The following is a 21,035-nucleotide window of genomic DNA, read 5'->3' on the forward strand; positions in this document are numbered from 1 at the left end:
AGTGAGACATGTGCAACATGACTTGATGAGCAATTTGCTCAGGGAAGGAGCAGCGACTGGAAAGGGGGCTGCATGGGGTTAAAAGCAGCAGTTTTATTCCATACACACAAAGATCTTCGCACGGAGTATGTGCCTTGAGGGGGTGTAGGGTAAGTTCAGGATTGAGCTGCTAAAACAATGAATCTTCCCACAACGGGACTCAATGATGTAACTGGGTGGCAGGGTTTGAAGGTAAGCTAATGTAACCATGGTAACAGTTTAGAAACCCTCTTCCTCACCTTCTGGAGAGAGCTGGTTAGTAAATGAGTCGGAGTGTGATAAAATGCAGTACATTTCATCAGTCAGTTCATCAGGGAGGGTAAGTATGTGTGTATGTGTTTGGGGGTGGGTGGGTGGGGTGATGGTAGGGGAACTGCGACTCACACAGTGAAAGAGGCATCAATCCACTCTCCTTGCTCAGACAGAGAATACTGTGGGCACTGACAATCAGCCTGTACATGGGATTAAACAATTTCCTCATTTGGGCTTCCTTGGATTCACATCCAGACCTGATGTAACAACCCCCAAACCCCACTGAGTAAACCCGCATTCCCAATGTCCACCCCATTTGGTTTATCAATTGGCAGTGAGACGAACAATTATGGAGCCTGAAGGGTTGGGCTTTAAGGCAGGAGGCTGTTTTGAATGAGGAAGATGGAAAAAAGCAGGAGAATGAGAACATATTCAATTTGACAGAGTCATTCGCGGCAAAGAAGGGGCCCATTGGCCCATCTTGTCTGGCCCAGCTCTCCGTGGAGACTCTCATTCCTTCATTCTCTCTCTGTAGCCCCACAAGTTTATTTCCCTCAAGTACCAATCCAATTTCCTTTTGAATTTGCTCATCATCTCTGCTTCCTGCACCCTGGTGGGCAGCGAGTTCCAACTCATTACCGCCCGCTGTGTAAAAAAAGGTTCTTCCTCACCTTCCCTCTGCATCTTTTGCTCAAACCAGGAATCCGTCTCCACCTACACTTTGTAGAAAATCAACGAATGAGAACAGATTTTCCTTGTCTCCCTTATCCCAACCTGTCACAATCTTGGGCACCTCTATCAAATCTCCCCCTCAATCTGCTCCATGAGGAACAATTTCTGCTTCGTCCACCAAGGTGATTAAAATTGCCAGGCTATTTGACCGTGTGAGGAACACTCCAGCCAAAATCAAGCCTGTCAGGTGTTGATATCCACAAATTGAAACTTGCAATCAGGAGTAACGAACAGGGACTCGATGCTAAGGGCAGTGCAGATGTCTGGCAACACTGAGTGGAGCTTGTCTGTGACTTTTACTGCTATGTGGGATCACTGAATGTTCTAGCATTGAACCATATGATTCAGACTATTAAATCTGAGCCCCTGTGTTTTCTCCACCAATCTATTCTCACACCCTCTAATACCGCACATAGTTTCATCCCACTATTCCTGCTCAATCCCCATACCATTTATTATCCAGAGTCTAATCCTATGCTCCCACTCAGTTAATATCCCACCCTTTAATATCCCCCCCCCCCCATTCGAATCCCATTCTCCTACTTGTTCCACCTTGCCATTAATATTCATTTCTTGAAGCAACTATTTAATTGCGTTTGAAATGATTATTGGGAGGATGCTTCAACATCAGTCTATGGCAGATAATTCCACCTTCTGCCTGAGCTTTACCTCCCCTTTTATTCTACTTGCGATTGTTATCAATGTGTGCCCTTTCATTACTGTCCAGTCGAAACAATCCCTAATTATTTACTCGGCCGCAAATGTTCATTAACTTCAAGACCTCTATCAGGTGACCACTTAATATTCTCATCCCCAGTGACGAAAACTCCCAACATTAAGTTTGTCTTCACAACCTCAGCCCTTTCCTCATCCCTCTTTATAACCCAGTGATTCTACACTGTATAATTCCCATTGTATTGATCTCCATTTTGCACTAGGCTGCCCCAGTCCATATTTTTCAACGGCAGACTTAACGGGCTCCAATACACATAAGATGTTGAGCTCCCAATAGGAAATCATGTTCTTTTTTCATGGCTATACTGTAGCTCGCTCCTCTGGCACTTTAATGACCTGTGTGTTACCACGCCAAGGTCTCCCAGGTCCATTTTTCAATTTTCCTGAATAAGGTGTATTTTCAACTCCAAAACGCAATATTTTATTTTTAAGTGCTGCTCCAATAATAGGGCTGTGGAGACAGAATAGGCACTCCAATATTAGTCACTCTGGCATGGACAAAGAGTGTCATCACAGGAAAATCAACAGAGAAGGGGAGATAAAAGAGGGAGAAAGATCGAGACAGCGGAGTAGGAAGGATAAAAGACCATGAGAAAGATCAAGACTGAGAGCAGAGTGATAACTGGGAGTTTGGAGTTTGGTTACGGATCTGACTTTGCAACTCCATTGACTTTCCTACCATCCACACACAATACTTGAGTTCCATCTGGTTTCAGTTCCATCACAATGGGTGAGCTCCAATCACTGCAACTCACTTCAATATTACTCTTAAGCATGCTTTCAATCTCCTTTTGCATCTGTTCCAAACATAGTGGATTGAATCTATGTGGATGTTGCTTAATTGAAATAGAATTTCCTACATCTACATTATGTACAATCACCTTTGTACTTCCTAGTTTGTTTACACATATAGCTCTATGCAATTGTAGTAACTCTTTCAGGTCATTCTGATTTTCCTCCAGAAGATAACTCAGTCATTTATCCAGATTTCTTGTTACTTTCTCATTGTCCAATCTAATTTGAGGAATGTCAAAAGCAGAATCATCTGGATTTATCACTTCTCTCTGAAATATAACTACTAACACACCCTCCTTCTTTCCTTCCTTATCAAAATACCTTTGTTCATATGACCATGACACACTGTGAGTTTTCCTTCTATCGGCATTCTCATCACATAATTTACCTCACTCAATTTCCTTTTGATTTGATAAGGCCCACTAAATCTTGCTTTCAATGGTTCACCCACCAATGGTAACAATGCAAATGCTTTCTCCATACTAAAACACTGTGTTTTTGATTTCTTATCCACCTCTTTTTACATCACATGCTGCGACAATTTTAAATGCTTTCCAGCCAACTTATCAGCCCAATTTAATCACTCCCTAAAATTTGATATAGTCCAACAATGTAGTCTCCACATGCTGAGTCACCTATTTCTCCTTGATCAATTTAAATGGTCCTTTTAACTCATGACCAAAAATCAATTCGAATGGACTGAATTTAATTGATTCTTTAGTGCATCACTGATTGCAAATAGTACAAATTGAATTCCTTTATCCCAATTCTCTGGAAAACCCTAATTATCAGCCATCAACGTGGTCTTTAAAGTTTTATGCCACCTTTCTAATACTCCCTGTAATTCTGGATGATACACAGTTGATTTAAATTGCTTTACTCCATAACTTCCGAGAATAACTTCAACATAAAATTGGTTTCCTGATTTGATTAGATTTCTTTTGATATTCTGTATCTGGTGAAATACTTAGTTAACTCCTCTGCAACCCTCTTAGCTGGAACATTTCGTAATGGAATGGCCTCTGGAAATCTAGTAGACACATCCATTATGGCCAACAAACACTGATTCCCACTTTTTGTCTTAGGAAGATATTGCAGTCAATGAGGATCCTGAAAAGGTAAGTCAAAAGTAGGTTAGTTCCCACTCACAGTTAGGAAATACAGCAACTAAGCAACACTCCAAGTCCCAGCTGGGACCATCCTGAGATGCCGGCTCCCTCTTTGGCCAACTTTTAGTTCGGGAAATTAACGAGCCCCGCTGTTGGGCATCTGTCGCTCAGTGGAGGAGCTCGTATTCCACAGGTCCCGCAGGGAGGTCAATCCCGTGGGTCTCGTGGGGACGATAACAGAAGGGATCCCATGCAATCAATTAGGACCCTAGTAGAAGGTTCATTAAATGCTGGAATGGGTATTAAAAACCATACCGGGCGGCATGGTAGCACAGTGGTTAGCACTGTTGCTTCACAGCGCCAAGGTCCCAGGTTCGATTCCTGGTTTGGGTCACTGTCTGTGTGGAGTCTGCACGTTCTCCTTGTGTCTACGTGGGTTTCCTCTGGGTGCTCCGGTTTCCTCCCACAAGTCCCGAAAGACATGCTGTTAGGTAATTTGAACATTCTGAATTCTCCCTCTGTGCACCCGAATAGGCGTCGGAGTGTGGCGACTAGGGGCTTTTCATAGTAACTTCATTGCAGTGTTAATGTAAGCCTATTTGTGACAATAAAGATTATTATTATTATTAATGAGGCTGGTTTGATTGCCGTTTGAGGTTTTCTTATTACCTGACATGTGTGACAATCACAGCAAAATTCCACTATATCCTTATGCTGTCCAGGCTAATAAAAATGTTTTTGTATTATTGATGTGCTTTCCTTATTCCTGAACCCCCCCACTGGAACCTCATGTGCTATAATCCACTTTTAATACAATTTGATGAACTTCTGCTCATTTCTCATCTGCTTGAATATGTAAATCTCCACCTCCTTATTAATACATTATTTCTAATGTAATAACACTCCGGTATACACTCGGATTCTATTTCTGTGCATGCCCTCTGATACAACTGCTTTATCTCTGAATCCTTCTGTTGTAATTTGACCAACTTTCCTGAACTAAAGATATCAGCTTCATCCTCCACCTGCTCTTGTTCTTTATCAACCATCTGGTCAAAGATTGTTACTGATAACTGAACCTCTACCTCCCTATCCTTATTCCTTCATTTCTCCTCCTCCTGCCTCAACCTGTGGTTTTGTAATCACACAATCTGGAAACACCCCAGGAGACGCTTCTTGTAACACCGGAGTTGTTTCACTTTCCACCTGCTTTTCAACCACAGTAGGCATCACTTCCACCTGTGATCCAGCTTTTTCATTACTCAGAATAAACTGGGCGGCATGGTGGCACAGTGGTTAGCACTGTTGCCTCACAGCACCAGAGACCCGGATTCAATTCCTGTCTTGGGTGGCTGTCTGTGTGCAGTTTGCACTTTCTCCCAGTGTCTGTGTGGGCTTACTCCGGGTGCTCCGGTTTCCTCCCACAGTCCAAAGATGTGCAGGATATGTGGATAGGCCATGCTTAAATGCCCCTTAGTATCAAAAGGTTAGGTGTGGTTACTGGGTTATGGGGATAGGTTGGCGGCCTGGGCCTAGGTAGGGTGCTCTTTCGAAGGATCAGTGCAGACTTGATGGGCCAAATGGACTCTTTCTTTACTGTAGGGATTCTAGGATAAACTGTACTCCTGAGAAAGGTAATTTCTTTCTTATGCCTACCATCACTTCACCACTTTTCAGCCGGACTCTCTAGTCTTACCTTACATAATGGAACAATATTCACTTTACCATCAATCCCACATAGCACCACCTTTTCTAGCAATACTCCGTCTGAACTAATCTTCTTATCTCTCACCATTAAAGAATGACTTGTGCCTATGTACCTCAAGATCTTAACCTCCTTACCTACTCCAACTTGTACACACGAGTAAACCATACCCTCACACTCCATCTGCACCTCCCACTGCCTGGGGAAAGTGGGCAGCATAATCAAAGACCCCTCCCACCCTGGCTTACTCACTCTTCCAACTTCTTCCATTGGGCAGGAGATTCAAAAGTCTGAGAACACATACCAACAGACTCAAAAACTGTTTCTTCCCCGCTGTTACCAGACTCCTAAATGACCCTCTTATGGACTGACCTCATTAACACTACACCCCTGTGTGCTTCACCCGATGCCGGTGTTATGTAGTTACATTGTGTACCTTGTGTTGCCCTACTATGTATTGTCTTTTATTTCCTTTTCTTTTCATGTACTTAATGATCGGTTGAGCTGCTCGCAGAAAAATACTTTTCACTGTACCTCGGTACATGTGACAATAAACAAAATCCAAATCCATAAAAAGATCTGACACCTTCTTTTCAACCAACCTCTGAACCGGCTGTACACTCTTTTAAACCTCTTCAGCTACAACCATGTTTTCTTTTGTTCCACTTTAATAAACCCAACTGATTTATCCTGTTTTCAGGAGTCTACCTTCCTGGTACCTTTCTTAAGCCACCAACACTGCAACTTTGTGTGTCTAACCTTATTACAATGACAAAGTTACATTTTCTTATCTCTCTTCTACCCTCATAAGTTTACTTTTTAATCCGAGGTAAAATCTCTTTACTATCTCCAACTGTACCTCATTTGCCTTGACCACCAGTGGATTTCTCATTTCCCAAATTTCGATCATTCACAGATTAAAATTAATGTTGGAAACCAAACCTCGATTTATGAACTAATTCAAAATCATCTGCCATTTCTGCTGCCTGAATAGCAGTCTCAACGCTTTGCTCTTCCACATGAGTTCTCACTGCTACGTGAAGTTAATCTTTAAATTCCTCGAAAACCATTCCCCTAAGAGCTTTATACGTTATGTCTACTGTTAATGCTCTTATCTACCTATCAACATTATTTTGTTTAATTCTTTCAAATTTGATATCTGACCTTATTCTTTCCTTAGGCTTCAACAATTCTGTCTGTAAACCTCTGGCATTAGTTCCGATGTACTTAATATGGCTTTTCTAACCTCATCATAATCCCTAGATACCTCCTCTAATAATGATGCAAACAATTCACTGGCTCTACCTACTAACTTTCTTTGAACCAACAATATCCACTTGGTATTTGGCAAAATCAATTGTTTAGCCACTTTCTCAAATGAGATTAAAAAAAGGCTTCCAAATCTTTCTCATCAAATCTTGGCAGCGCTTGAATATATATGAAAATGTCCCGACTTGATTTTGAACGAGGAAGTAATGCTCCTTTCTCGACAGTCTTCAACTTCTGCATTTAACTGCAACCAGTTGATAATCTTTTCACTTTTCCATTTTCCAAATTTTGAATCCTCTTTCTTTTGCTTCTGCCATTGCCACTTTCTATCGTTCCTTTTCTTCTGCATTGCCATTCTCTCTCTATCTTTTCCCTTTGCTTTTAATTTCACTTCAAGCTGTCTTAGTTCTACTTCATTCTTTCTTTAAATTAATTTACGGGATGTGGGCATCGCTGGTTAGGCCAGCATTTATTGCCCATCCCTGGTTGCCCTTCAGAAGGTGGTGGTGACAGGCCATCTTAGAGTGATAGAATTTACAGTGCAGAAGGAGGCCATTCAGCCCATCGAGTCTGCACAAGCCCATGGAAGGAGCACCCTACCTAAGCCCACACCTCTACCCTATCCCCATAACCCAGTAACCCCACCCCACCTAACATCTTTGGACAATAAGGGTCAATTTATCATGGCCAATCCACCTAATCTGCAGATCTTTGGACTGTGGAGGGAAACCAGAGCAACCGGAGGAAACCCACGCAGACACGGGGAGAACGTACAGACTGCACACAGACAATCACCCAAGCTGGGAATCGAACCTGGGAAGCAACTGTGTTAACCATGGTGCTGCCATGCCGCCCATGAACCACTGCAGTCCTTGAGGTGTAGGTGCACCCACTCTGTAGTTAGAGAGGGAGTTCCAGGATTTTGCCACAGCGACAGTGAATGAACGACAATATATTTCCAAGTCTTGGGGATGAGTGACATGGAGGGAAAACTCCAGGTGGTGGGGTTCCCAAGTATCTGCTGCTCTGGTCCTTCTACTTGGTAGTGGTCATGAGTTTGGAAGGTGTTGTTTAAGGAACAACCTTAGTGACCTTTAAGGCTTATCTGGATAGGCACATGAACAGACGGGGTATAGATGGATACAGACGGTAGGTCTAGATAGGATATGTGATCGGCGCAGGCTTGGAGAACCGAAGGGCCTGTTCCTGTGCTGTATTGTCCTTTGTTCTTCGAACATTGGTGAGTTGCTGCAGTGCATCTTGTAGATGGTACACATGCTGCCACTGTTCGTCGGGGGTGGAGGGATTGAATGTTTATAGAAGGGGGAGCAATCAAGCGAGCTGCTTTGTCCTGGATGGTGTCGACATTCTTGAGTGTTGTTGGAGCTGCACTCATCCAGGTAAGTGGAGAGTATTGTAGCTGGCGGGCAGACTTTGGGGAGTCTGGAGGTGAGTTACTTGCCATAGGATTCCTAGCCTTTAACCTGCCCCGGTAGCCACAGTATTAATGTGGCTAGTCCAGTTCAGTTTCTGATCAGTGGTGGTTAGATCCCCTCTTGTAGGAGATGGTCATTGCCTGTGTTATGGGCCAGGGTTTAGAGAACCTCAAAGTGTATCATGGATTTCACCTGACCCACAACTTTTAATACATTGTGGTATGGGGAGAACATGGCCCACTCTACAGCAGAAATGGAAAAGTATTTTTTTAAAGCAAAACAATGTTTATTCTATGAACTCAGGTTAACCTTTTTAAAACATACAGTGAACATCTTAGGAACCGTTAATTCAAATATAACCCCAAAAGAATACAACACTAAGTAATCCTTAAGCTGTCCTTTTAACATCCATAAGACTTAAAAAAGAACTTTTAACAGAAGCACATCAGGTTAAAGTCACTACTGAGAGCAGTGATTAGTTTTAAATCACCAAAGGATTGATTTACAGTTTTTAGATTACTGAGAGAGAGACTCATACACCTTTTGGCTGTGACTGCAGCTATCCAGCTCTGAAAACGAAACTAAAACACACCCTGCAGCAAACAGCCTAAAACAAAAGTAAAAAGCTGACAGGCAGCCCAGCTCCACCCACACTCTGACGTCACTGATAAACACCCATTTCTTAAAGGTACATTTCTTAAACACCCATTTCTGAAAGGTACTCTCACATGACACCTCCCCCTAAGAAAAATAAATAAACCATCAACTTCAAGATGGTTTCATTTCTCACCTTTTCACTATCCTTTAAGAAATGCACACAGTAAATATACTTTTTTGTTTAAAAAAAACAACACATGCAAACAGGTATAACAATATAGTCCATTTTTTTTGTTCTTTTTCCTCCAACTGAAATCCTTCTCGATTGACAGTCTCTTTGAACAAGAAGATCCTTGCATGATCCATCCATTTCTCTATGCCTCGGCATTTCTCTTTAAAGTCAGATACTTTGGTTCAATCTGATCACAGAGTCCTTTGTAATTCTCCAACACATGAGCATTGGTTATCACAGCTTTCAGGCAGTCAAATGCCTGTTGAAAGTCTGCTGTCCACTGGAATTTTTAAAGTTTCTTCAGCAAATCCATCAGTGGAGCAATCACATTACAAAACTTTTGCACAAATTTTTGATCAAATCCACTCATGCCAAGAAATCGCATTATTTCCCTTTGTGTGGAGGGTATCGGAAATTCCTCAATAACTTGCTTTCACATCCCGTGGGACCATTCGACCCTGTCCAATTGTATTTCTAAGGAAAGTGGCTTGGACTTTTCCAAATTCACTTTTGGCTCGGGTTACCACCAAACCCGCCTCCTGAAGTCGATCAGGAACAGCATTTCCTACATCTACATCATTTATAGCCATTTTAGTACCTCCCAATTTATCTCCACAAACATGTCCACGTGATATCAATAACTCTTTCAGGTCAGAATGTTTTTACTCTGGAAGTAAATCAACTATTTATCCCAATTTTTCAGAACATCCTCGTTTTCCAATGTAATTTGAGGTGTGTCAAATTCACAGTCATCTGGATTTGGTTTGTCACTTTGAGTTGGAATCATTAAAACCTACTTTTTCTCTCCTTCCCTTTCAAAGTACCTTTTAAGCATATTCACATGACACACTCGGTGAGTCTTCCTTCTATCTGGTGTTTTTACCACATAAGTCACCTCACTTAATTTCCTTTCAATCTGATACGGTCCACAAAACCTAGCTTTTAAAGGTTCACCTACCACTGGTAACAATACTAAAACTTTATATCCACTGGCAAAACTACAAACTTTGGATTTCTTGTCCGCTACCCATTTCACCACATGTTGTGCAACTTTTAATTGTGGTCGAGCCAATTCACCTGCTTTATTTAATCATTCTCTAAAATTTGACACGTAATCCAATAATATAATTTCCAATTTCTCACTCACCAATTTTTCCTTAATCAATTTAAATGGTCCTCTTACCTCATGACCAAAAATTAGTTCAAAAGGACTAAATTTGGTTAACTCATTAGGTGCATCCCTAATTGCAAACAGTATGAATTGAATTCCTTTATCCCAATCCTCTGGATAATCGTGACAATAAGCCCTCAACATTGTCTTTAATGTCTGATGCCACCTTTCTAACGCTCCCTGCGATTCTGGATGGTACGCAGTTGATTTAAATTGTTTCATTCCCAAGCTATCCATAACGTCTTTGAATAACCTTGAGGTAAAATTTGATCCTTGATCCGATTGTATTTCTGTGGGTAGTCCATATCTAGTAAAGAATTTAAGTAACTCCTCCACAATCATTTTAGCTGTAATATTTCATACTGGAATGACCTCTGGAAACCTAGTAGACACATGATTCTCGTCAAAAGATATTGATTGGCACATTTTGTTTTAGGAAGCGGTCCTACACAATCAATTAGGACCTTTTTGAAAGGTTCCTCAATTGCTGGAATGGGTATTAAGGTGCTGGTTTTATCACTGGTTTCCCTATCACTTGACATGTGTGATGTGATTGACAAAATGTAACTACATCTTTATGTAGTCCAGGCCAATAAAAATGTTTTTGTATTTTAGCTTGAGTTTTCCTTATTCCCAAATGACCTCACATTGGTACCTCATGCGCAACTCGCAACACCTCCTTTCTATACCCTACCGGCAGTTCTACTTGATGAACTTCTGCCCACTTTTCACCCGCCTGCATATTCAAAGGTCTCCATTTTCTCATCAAGATATTACTTTTACAGTAATAACACTCTGATATACACACAGATTCCTCTTCCATATATGCTTTCTGATATATCCATTTTATTTCTATGTCTTTTTGTTGTTACTCCGCCAGTTTTCCTGAACTAAAAATATCCGCCTCATCCTCCACCTGTTCTTGTTCTTTTTCATCTTCACTCTTTGATTTCTCTTCTTGCCTTAACCTGTGACTTTGTGACCTTGTTACTACACAATCCAGAAAAATCCCAGGATATTTGGCCTTCAACATTTCAGTTGTCTGATTTTCCACTGGCTTTTCAATCACAGTAGGCACCTGTGATCCAGTTATATCATTACCCAAGATAAACTGTATTCCTGGACAAGATAGTTTCTCTATTACTTCAACTCACACTTCACACTCTTCACTGGATTTTCCAACCTTACCTTATCGAATGGAACACTACTCGTCTCACCCTGAATTCCACATATTATCACCTTTTCTGGCAACATTCTTCCCACACTACATAACTCCTCATCTTTTACCATTAAAAATTGACTAGCTCCCGTATCTCTTAAAATTGTGACTTATTTACCTGCTCCTCCTGATACACATGAGTAAACTTTATCCACACGAGTAAATTCTTTAAAGATTATGGCATCTTCTTATCAATCACCTCTTGATCAGGCTGTGCAATCTTTTGCACCTCCTTCGCATCACTTGGGCTTTCCTTTACCACTTTAACAAACCCCACTATCTGATCCTGTTTTACCACATCAGCCTTCCCAAAGCTTTTCTTCAACCACCAACACTGTGACTGTACATGGCCTAGTTTATCACAGGTTGAAACTGATGTCGGAAACCAAGCTTTGATTTATGAACTAATTCATGATCATCTGCCATTTCTGCTGCTGATCTCGCAGTTTTAACCCTCTGCTCTTCCACATGAGTTCTCACTACATCAGGAATTGAATTTTTAAACTCCTCCAAAAGTATAATTTCTCTGAGAGCTTCATATTTTGGTCTATTTTCAAAGCCCTTATCCATCTATCAAAATTACTCTGTTTGATCCTTTCAAACTCCATGTATGTTTGACCAAATATTTTTCCTTATATTTCTAAACCTTTGTCTTCGGCTTCAGGCTCTGGTTCATCCAAGATGGATTTTTTCACCTCCTCATATGTCCCAGATACCTCCTCCGGCGGGCAGGCCTGTGCTGTGGGGGCACTCTTTTTCTTCTGCCTTCGCCATGGTCTTCACTATGGCGGAGGCGGAAGAGACCCCCTCCCCTGCGCACGCGCCAGTATGACGTGAGCAGCCGCTGACACTCTGGCACATACGCGGACATACGCCGGCCGGCGAAGTCCTTTCCGCACCTTTGGGGTTGCCTGACGCCGGAGTGGTTCACGCCACTCCAACACACCGGGACCCCCCGCTCCGCCGGGTAGGGGAGAATCCCGGCCCTGATGTAATGACGGAAGGGAGGCCATTGATGAAGATAGGTGTTTCTGTGGTCGCAAATTAGTTGTCTCCCTGATGCTAGGGTCAAGGATGGCTTAGACAACTACAGAACATTCTGAAGGGGGAGGGTGTACAACCAATCATCATGGAACATGTTGGTACAAACAACATAGGTTAAAAAAAGGTATGAGGACCTTAAAGCACATTATAGGGAGTTACAAACTAAGTTGAAAGGTATGGGGCGAAATTCTCCGACCCCCAGCAGGGTCGGAGAATCGCCTGGGGGCACTTAAAATCCCGCCCCCGCCGTGGCAGAGATTCTCTGCCACCCGGGAAGTAGTGGGGGCAGGAATCTCACCATTCCGATCGGAGAGGCCCCTGCGGCGATTCTCCGGCCCGGATGGGCCGAAGTCCCGCCGCTGTGAGGCCTCTCCCGCCGGCGAGGTTTAAACCACCTCTGGAACGGCGGGCTCAGCGGCGCAAGTAGGCCCCCGGGGTCCTGGGGGGGCGGGGGGCGATCGAACCCCGGGGGGCGCCCCCACGGTGGCCTGGCCCGCGATCGGGGCCCCCCGCTCAGACTCCGGGCCACTGCCCTGGCTGCACTAGTTTCTTCCGCGTCCGCCACGGCCTCCGCCATGGCGGAAGGGGAAGAGAACCCCACATCGCGCATGCGCCGGCAGTGACGTCAGCGGCCAGCTGACGCTGACGTCACTGCCAGCGCATGCGCAGACCGGCGAATGCCTTTCGGCCAGCCCCGCTGCCAGGGGCGCCGGTTTTTTGCGCCGGTCTTCTGGTGGCAACCGCTCTGGCGCGGGGCTGTCCCCCAAAGGTGGGGAGAATTCCCCACCTTTGGGGAGGCGCGACCCCTGAGTGGTTGGCGCCACTCCCCTACTCCGGTGAGGGGCTGGAGCGCTCAGCGAGCTTACGGCACATGCGTCGGTTAGCACCGGCGCCACTGCACATGCGTGGGACCCAAGGCGCTGCGTCTTTTACGCGGCGCCAGGTCTCTGATGCCACACCGAGGCCCCGCCCCCATAAATCACGCAACGCCCCTGCTAGGCCCATGGAGGGCAGAGAATAGGGGTCTGGGAACGGGTGCCGTCGCCGGAGTAAAACACTCCTGGTTTTTACTCCGGTGTCGGCACTTAGACTCCCGTTGGGAGAATCCCACCCATGAAGTGAGGGGGTAGTCTTCAGATTCATGGGACCTGAGGATCAGTTCTGAAGGATTTTGGACCAGTAGAAATTGGACGGGTTACACATGGGCAGGACTGGGGCTAATGTCCCAGGGGGAATTTTGGAAGAGTGATTGGGGAGGGTTTAAACTAAAATGGCAGGGGGATGGGAACCTATGCAAGGGATCAGAGTAGGGGGAATCACAGACAAGAACAAAGTCAGAAAGAGAAATACGAAAAGTGAAAGGCAGAGAAATCAAACAATATGTGGAGAAACCAACTAGAGAACAGGGCCCTCCTAGTCTGGATATTATGTAATGAGAATGGAATCATTGAAAATCTAGTTGTGTGAGCACCCTTGGGAATGAACAACCATAATATGATTGAATTTTTATCAAAATGGGGAGTTGATTCTGAGATGAGGGTCCTGAATCTAGATAAAGGAAACAATGATGGTATGAGGTTCGAGTTGGCTGTGATGGATTGGGGAACGTTACTTAAAGGGATGACAGTGGATAGGCAATGGGAAACATTCAAAGAGCGCATGGGGGTGCTGCAATAATTGCTTATTCCTGTCAGGTGCAAAAATAAGTTTGGGAAATTAAAGATAATATTAGATCCAAGTAAGAGGCAATGACTAATGGGGTACCACAGGGATCAGTGCTGGGACCTCAGCTATTCACAACACATAATAAGGACTTGGACGAGGGACCTAAATGTTAGATCTCCAAATTTGCAGATGACAGGAAGCTGGGAGGGAGGAAGGCACGTGAAACATCTTGAAAGATTTTAAGGAATCTCACGAGACCTCGCAGTCTAGATTTCATCCTCGCTGATTAGGCTCATTCAAATATGCCTGCGCCGTATTCTCCTGGGGCCCAGGAACTAACTGCTGTGCCTAGGAGACCTCGTCATGGTGCTTTTTAGCTCTGGTTTCCACAAACGTGGACCAGACGTAACCAGCAGCTGTGGGCCGCCCAGGCCATTCGCGACTGCTGGGTGGTCAGGCTCTGGGTAGTTTGGTACCCTTGCATTCCTGCTGACATCTGGCCACCTGCACCTGGACACCTTGGCAGTGCCATTCTATCATTGATAGGGTGCCCGGGCACAACATCCAGGCTGGCAGTGGCACTGTCAGGGTGCCAGGCTGATAGTGCCAAGGTGCCCACGTGCCAGATTGGCACTGCCCCCGTGGTTGAGCTCAGGGTACCTTTCCCTTAAGAGGTGGGGTGGGAGGGGGGAACTCAAGGACCCCTTAAGAGGTACGTAGGATGCAGTGGGGGGTGGGGGGGGTGGGTGGGGGGGTGGGTGGGGGGGGTGGGTCCCTAGGCCACAGTGGGGTTCTGAGAGGGGTCAAAAGATTGGGGCCGCATTTAAAAATGGCGCCCTGATCCTTGCATACTCATCCTGAGCTGGCCAGCTGAGAGCCTTAGTGCAGGAAATTGTAAGTGCAGCCTTGGCTGGGCGTTCCTTGCCAAGGACAAAAGAAAACGCGCACAAGTGATTCGCACTGTGGCTTTACAGCGCCAGGGTCCCAGGTTCGATTCTCTGCTGGGTCACTGTGCGGAGTCTGCACGTTCTCCCCGTGTCTGCGTGGTTTTCCTCCGGATGCTCCGGTTACGTGGATTGGCCATGATAAATTGCCCTTTGTGACCAACAAGGTTCGGAAGGTTATGGTGGAAGTGAGGGCTTAAGTGGATCGGTGCTGACTCGATGGGCCGAATGGTCTATGTTCTATGAAACGGGACTTTGTTTCTTTCCCGTTATATCATGCCCGTTATATTTTCAAGACGGAGTTAGGTCTAGCTTTTGGGGCCACAGGATCAAAGAATAGGGGGAGTAAGGAAGATCAGGCTATTAAGTTGGATGATCCAGCTTGTGCTCTCCAATGCTGGACTGTTCAGATGAAGCAAGCAGCTTGCAGGCTTCCCACAGCCTGACTGCTTCTCAGCTACCAGCCCTTTTCCAGAGCGTTCTGTCTGTACTGGCAGAGACTGCATCAGCTGATAAATGGCAGCAAACATGGAGAAGTCTCTCAGGGTGATAATGCATCTATCATATCCAATATTAGTTACATTCCCATAGACACCAATAACTTTTAAAGAGTAATCAATTTCACAATGGTCAACAGAAAGAATCGCACAAGTTTTCACTTTAGCCATGAGAAACAAACTAAAATCAACAAAAACTAATCATTATTTAGTTGCCAACTAATACATTAAACTTCAGAATTTTGTTTCCCACTAACTAATTAACACAGCCGAAAACACGACTCCATTGGCTGGGTTCTCGGTTCCTGAGACTAAGTGTTGACGCCGGCTCTGGATTCGTGGACTTCCACGACAGCAAAACTGGCACTGCACCGGGATCGATTCAGCGACCGTAGAGGGGCTAGCTCAGGCACCACGTGGAACACAATCGATTCCAATGAGAAATGGTGTCGGATTTAACCTGGTTCACGATTGTCACTCAGGAGGCTGACAAGCCGCAGCCGCACATACACACTGCACTTCCCAAACACACCATCCCAGCCAACAAGATGACACTGGTTGTGGTGGAGCGCGCCCATCCCGCTGATGGGTAGGCTGGGGCTAGGGTGCACCTAGTGGGTGATTGAGTTTCATGCAAACTGCAGCAATAAAGTCAGACAGTGATTTACAGTCTAACACGGGTGATATCCCTCATATTATACTGCACGGGAGAGGCCCAACTTACCCAGGAGCTTTTGGTCTTGGGTCTTGACTTTCTCTCACTCACTCTCTAATCTTCTTGTGTATTAGGTTCCACCCATGATAGAGAGGTTTATCTGAAATATACCAGGATAATATCGAGACACTCAGAATGTATCACCAAAAGAAAAGTCGCTGACTGTACTGCTACCACAGAATGTGTAACCTGGCTGAATTGAACAGTCTGCTGGGTTAAATCCTTTGTCTGAATCCCTTTCTCAGAACTGTGACTGTACTTTTTATTCTTCCAGTGAAGAGTGTAACAGATTTCACCTCTATTCTGTGGGAGGGGGGGGGGGGGAGGGGGCGGGGTGGGGCGGTGTTGTAGACTCGCTGTCTCCAAGGATCTGAAAGGAAAAAAGAAAAGTTTGATCTCAGCCACGTTTCTCATGCCCTGAGAATATCACAAACCACTCTACAGTCACAAAGAACAAAGAACAGAATACAATGCAGCACAGGAACAGGCCCTTTGGCCCTCCAAGCCTGTGCTGACCATGCTGCCCGTCTAAACTAAAACCTTCTACACTTCCGGGATCAGTATCCCTCTATTCCCATCCTATTCACGTATTTGTCAAGACACCCCTTAACTGTCACCATTGTACCTGCTCCCACCACTTCTTCCGGCAGAGGTTCCATGCACCCACCAACTTCTGTGTAAAACAATTCCCTCGCACATCTCCTCTAAACTTTGCCCCTTGAACCTTAAACCTATGTCCCTTAGTAATTGACTCTTGCACCCTCGGAAAAAGCTTCTGATCATCCACTCTGTCCCTGCCCCTCATAGTTTTGTAGGCTTCGATCAGGTGACCCCTCAACCTCCGTCGTTCCAGTGAGAACAAACCGAGTTTATCCACCCTCTCCTCATAGCTAATTTCCTCCATATCAGGCAACTTTCTGGTAAATCTCTTCTGTACCCTCTCCAAAGTCAATGAAGTATTAAATGCAGTCGCTGGTGTAACATCGGAAATGGTGGGGGCTTTGTTTTGCGTGTTTGTAGGTTTGTTGCTGTGTGCACAGATTGGAGTACATATCTCGCCCATGTACAAGACCCACATTCATGCAAAGCATTCATCCCTCTGGCACACTTGTCAAATTATTGTATTGGGCAAAACCCTCTCACTGATTTGTTTCAGAAACAGGTTGGATGAGAAAGTCTGGTTTTCTCACATGAGCTTGGAGTTCCTGATTGGACTTTACAGCATGCCCTGGTCAAGGTTGGGAGATCTGGGGCCTTTATCCTGAAATCCCATTGATTCTGTTATCCACCCCTACCTCTTTAATCCCAATGAGAGTTGGGAATGAGCCATGGAATTATAGGGGGGCGATCTGAATGCAGACTGCCAGGTGTGAATGGATTAGTGGGTCATTTGAATGGTGGGCTAGTGAGGTCGGGGGAGAGGTGCTGATGCCGCATTCCTGAGCATTCCCATTTCACCAATGAAATACACCTCAAAATAGGCACTGGGTGCAAGAGGGAGGAAACCTAATCCAGCTAAACAAGGCTTGGGAGTTAGAGCAAAGGTTACGACCATGTAGTGAGAAATGCTTGGTGGGGACATGAACGTTAGGATTATTCAAAACATGTTTCCGTTTCACGTTGGGAGCGCTGGCTACAAAAAAAGATTGGGTATTGGAAGGGCGGACTTCAATGGGAACAGACCAGAAGTAGGCCATTCAGCCCTTCAAGCCTGTTCTGTCATTTAATCAGATCATAGCTGATCTGGTTGTGGCCTCAGACCCAATTTGGGAGAGTTAAGTCCCCGCGCTGGCGTGAAAATGGTGGTGTTTTACGCCAGGAAAAATGGCGCAAGATGGCTACCGATTCCCTGCTCCGGGGGAGGGGTGGTGGGAGGGAGGTGGCTAGCAGCCAGGCAGCGTAGAGCTCCCTGCCCCACGGCCCGGAGCATCGCTGGGTCGTGCTTCATGCGGACGCAGCCTGCGGACCCGGCCCGCAGGAATAGTGCCCCCCCCCCCTTCAACTGGCTCGCGCGCCCCAGACCGACCATCCCCCCCCCCCCCCCCACAGTGCCCCCAGCCCTGAATAATTGCCACCCTGCCTGCAGATCGGCCCTCCCCGACTGTGGCGGCGCTGGACTGAGTCTGCAGCCACCACGCTGAGTTCCCGACGGGTGAGACCACACACGACCCACGCTGTCGGGAGCTCAGCCGGGCGGGGATGGAGCATGGCTGAGGCCGTGGATACGGCCTGCGGTGCACTCCAAGAGTATGCCATGGGTTTCAGGGGGTGGAGCATCGCGAAAGAAGCTCCGCCCCCGATTCTGTCATCATTGGGGATTCTCCGCCCTGTCGCCGAACACGATTTTGGCATCGGGGATCGGAAAATCCAGCCCATGGTCCTCGATGGATGGAGGTTGATGGCCTCAGTTATGGTGCTCCATTGCTGGGCTTTGATCAGTGTTGGGGGACATGAGAGATGCCTTTCAATAGGGCATTAGAAGAATATTCTTTAAGAGGACTGTCCAGAAGGTTGGGTTTTGATGGGACGAGCTCGGGTTACTGAGGTTTGTGCTTTGATGGCTGTGATTGGGTACTAGAACTACGAGCGCCAGTGGGAAAATAAGGAAACTTGAATGATGGCTTTCAATAGGAGAGTCAGGGTTCCAGGTCAGTGCATTTATGGGAGGAGCGGGGTAGGGAATGATGAAGTCTGATGGGACAATATCCTTTGCCAAAATCTAACTATCTGCACTGTAAATTCTATGTAAATTCTATGTAACTATGTTTTAGCTATTTTCTAACAGCAAAAATAATCTCTGCCTTGTTTTGTTAGTGCCTTTCTTTAATTAGTTTCTAATCAGGAGCCAGTTTCCTGCTCATTGAACCTATCTAGCTAATTAATGACACCAACCACAGCTTCATGTTAGTGCTGAGCAGGTGACTGAGGTAATCTTGTTGGTTCTCAATTCTTATCGCCAGTGACCTTCTGTCAACAGCAGTAAAAGCAGTTTTGCAGCACTGTTAAAGTCTGTGCTGCTACTGAGTGTGGTATCCATGGCATGGTTTGATGAATTGAAGATTATGTAACGGACATAGGGTGGAGTGGAGGGAAATAGAATGGCTGGACTGTGTGGTTTCATGTGATTTAGGAAACATTGGGGGTGCAGAACATGGGATGGGGTCAGTTCGGGTCAAATGGGTCGGGGCTTGTTGGATATGGTGGGGTGTATCGAGTGGGCTGCAATGTAGAGGGACTAGTCTGAGGTGGCTGTAATGGGGGTGGGCTGCAGCAAAATGGAGGTAGGCTGGAGTTAAGTGGGATGGGATGAAGTAAGCTGAGGTGGAGAGGGGCTAGTTTGGCGTGCAATGTGTTGAATGGGGTGGGGGTGTATTGGGGTTCAGTGGGGTGGGTTAGAATCATAGATTCAGAGAATCCCTACAATGCAGAAGGAGGCAGTTCGGCCCATGGAGCCTACACTGACCCTCCAAACGAGCACTCTATGCAGGTCTACTGCCCCACCCATGCTATCCCTGTAACCTAGCCTGCACATTCTAGACACTAAGGGGCAATTTAACGTAGCCAATCCAATTAACCTAATATCTTTGGACAGTGAGAGGAAACCGGAGTACCCGGACGAAACCCACGCAGACATGGGGAGAAAGTGCAAACACAGAAGGACTGAATTTGGGTCCCTGGCGCTGTGAAGCATCAGTGCTAACCACTGTGACCCCCGTGCCTCCCCAATTGGAGAATGGGTTGGGTTGGATTGGGGTGGTTTTAGAGGGGTGGGGGTTACGCTAGGGTTGAGTGGGGTGGGGTTGGGGTTGAGTGGGGAGGGGGGGTTGGGGTTGAGTGGGGTGGGGGGGTTGGGGTTGAGCGGGGTGGGGGGGTTGGGGTTGAGCGGGGGTGGGGGGGTTTGGGGTTGAGCGGGGTGGGGGGGTTGGGGTTGAGCGGGGTGGGGGGTTGGGGTTGAGCGGGGTGGGGGGGTTGGGGTTGAGCGGGGTGGGGGGGTTGGGGGTTGAGCGGGGTGGGGGGTTGGGGTTGAGCGGGGTGGGGGGGTTGGGGTTGAGCGGGGTGGGGGGGTTGGGGTTGAGCGGGGTGGGGGGATTGGGGTTGAGCGGGGTGGGGGTGGGTTGGGTGGGGGGGTTGGGGTTGAGCTGGGTGGGGGGGTTGGGGTTGAGCGGGGTGGGGGGGTTGGGGTTGAGCGGGGTTGGGGGGTTGGGGTTGAGCGGGGTGGGGGTGTTGGGATTGAGCGGGGTGGGGGGGTTGAGCGTGGGGGGGGTTGGGGTTGAGCTGGGTGGGGGGGTTGGGGTTGAGTGGGGTGGGGGGGTTGGGGTTGAGCGGGGTGGGGGGGTTGGGGTTGAGCGGGGTGGGGGGGTTGGGGTTGAGCGGGGTGGGGGGGTTGGGGTTGAGCGGGGCGGGGGGGTTGGGGTTGAGCGGGGTGGGGGGGTTGGGGTTGAGCGGGGTGGGGGGGTTGGGGTTGAGCGGGGTGGGGGGGTTGGGGTTGAGCGAGGTGGGGGGGTTGGGGTTGAGCGGGGTGGGGGGGTTGAGCGGGGGTGGGGGGGGTTGGGGTGTTGGGGTTGTGTGGGGGGGTTGGGGTTGAGCAGGGTGGGGGGGTTGGGGTTGAGCGGGGTGGGGGGGTTGGGGTTGAGCGGGTTGGGGTTGAGCGGGTTGGGGGGGTTGGGGTTGAGCGGGGTGGGGGGGTTGGGGTTGAGAGGGGCGGGGGATTGGGGTTGAGCGCGGCTGGGGATTGGGGTTGAGCGGGGCGGGGGGGTTGGGGTTGAGCGGGGCTGGGGATTGGGGTTGAGCGGGGCTGGGGATTGGGGTTGAGCGGGGCGGGGGGTGTTGGGGTTGAGCGGGGTGGGGTGGGGTGGGGTTGAGCGGGGCGGGGGGTTGG

The 21,035-nt window shown here is 47.1% G+C and overlaps 1 long non-coding RNA gene across 1 annotated transcript in view; it reads left to right on the plus strand.

Moving 5' to 3' along the window:
• Positions 1–273: 273 nt before the first annotated feature.
• The window catches only part of LOC119965419, a 67,367-nt gene continuing 46,605 nt past the window's right edge, over positions 274–21,035 (plus strand). The window contains exon 1 of the long non-coding RNA XR_005460511.1: positions 274–358. This is a non-coding gene — a long non-coding RNA (uncharacterized LOC119965419). The remainder of the gene's footprint in view (positions 359–21,035) is intronic.

Source organism: Scyliorhinus canicula, chromosome 4 (assembly GCF_902713615.1).
Source record: "Scyliorhinus canicula chromosome 4, sScyCan1.1, whole genome shotgun sequence".
Taxonomy (NCBI): domain Eukaryota; kingdom Metazoa; phylum Chordata; class Chondrichthyes; order Carcharhiniformes; family Scyliorhinidae; genus Scyliorhinus; species Scyliorhinus canicula.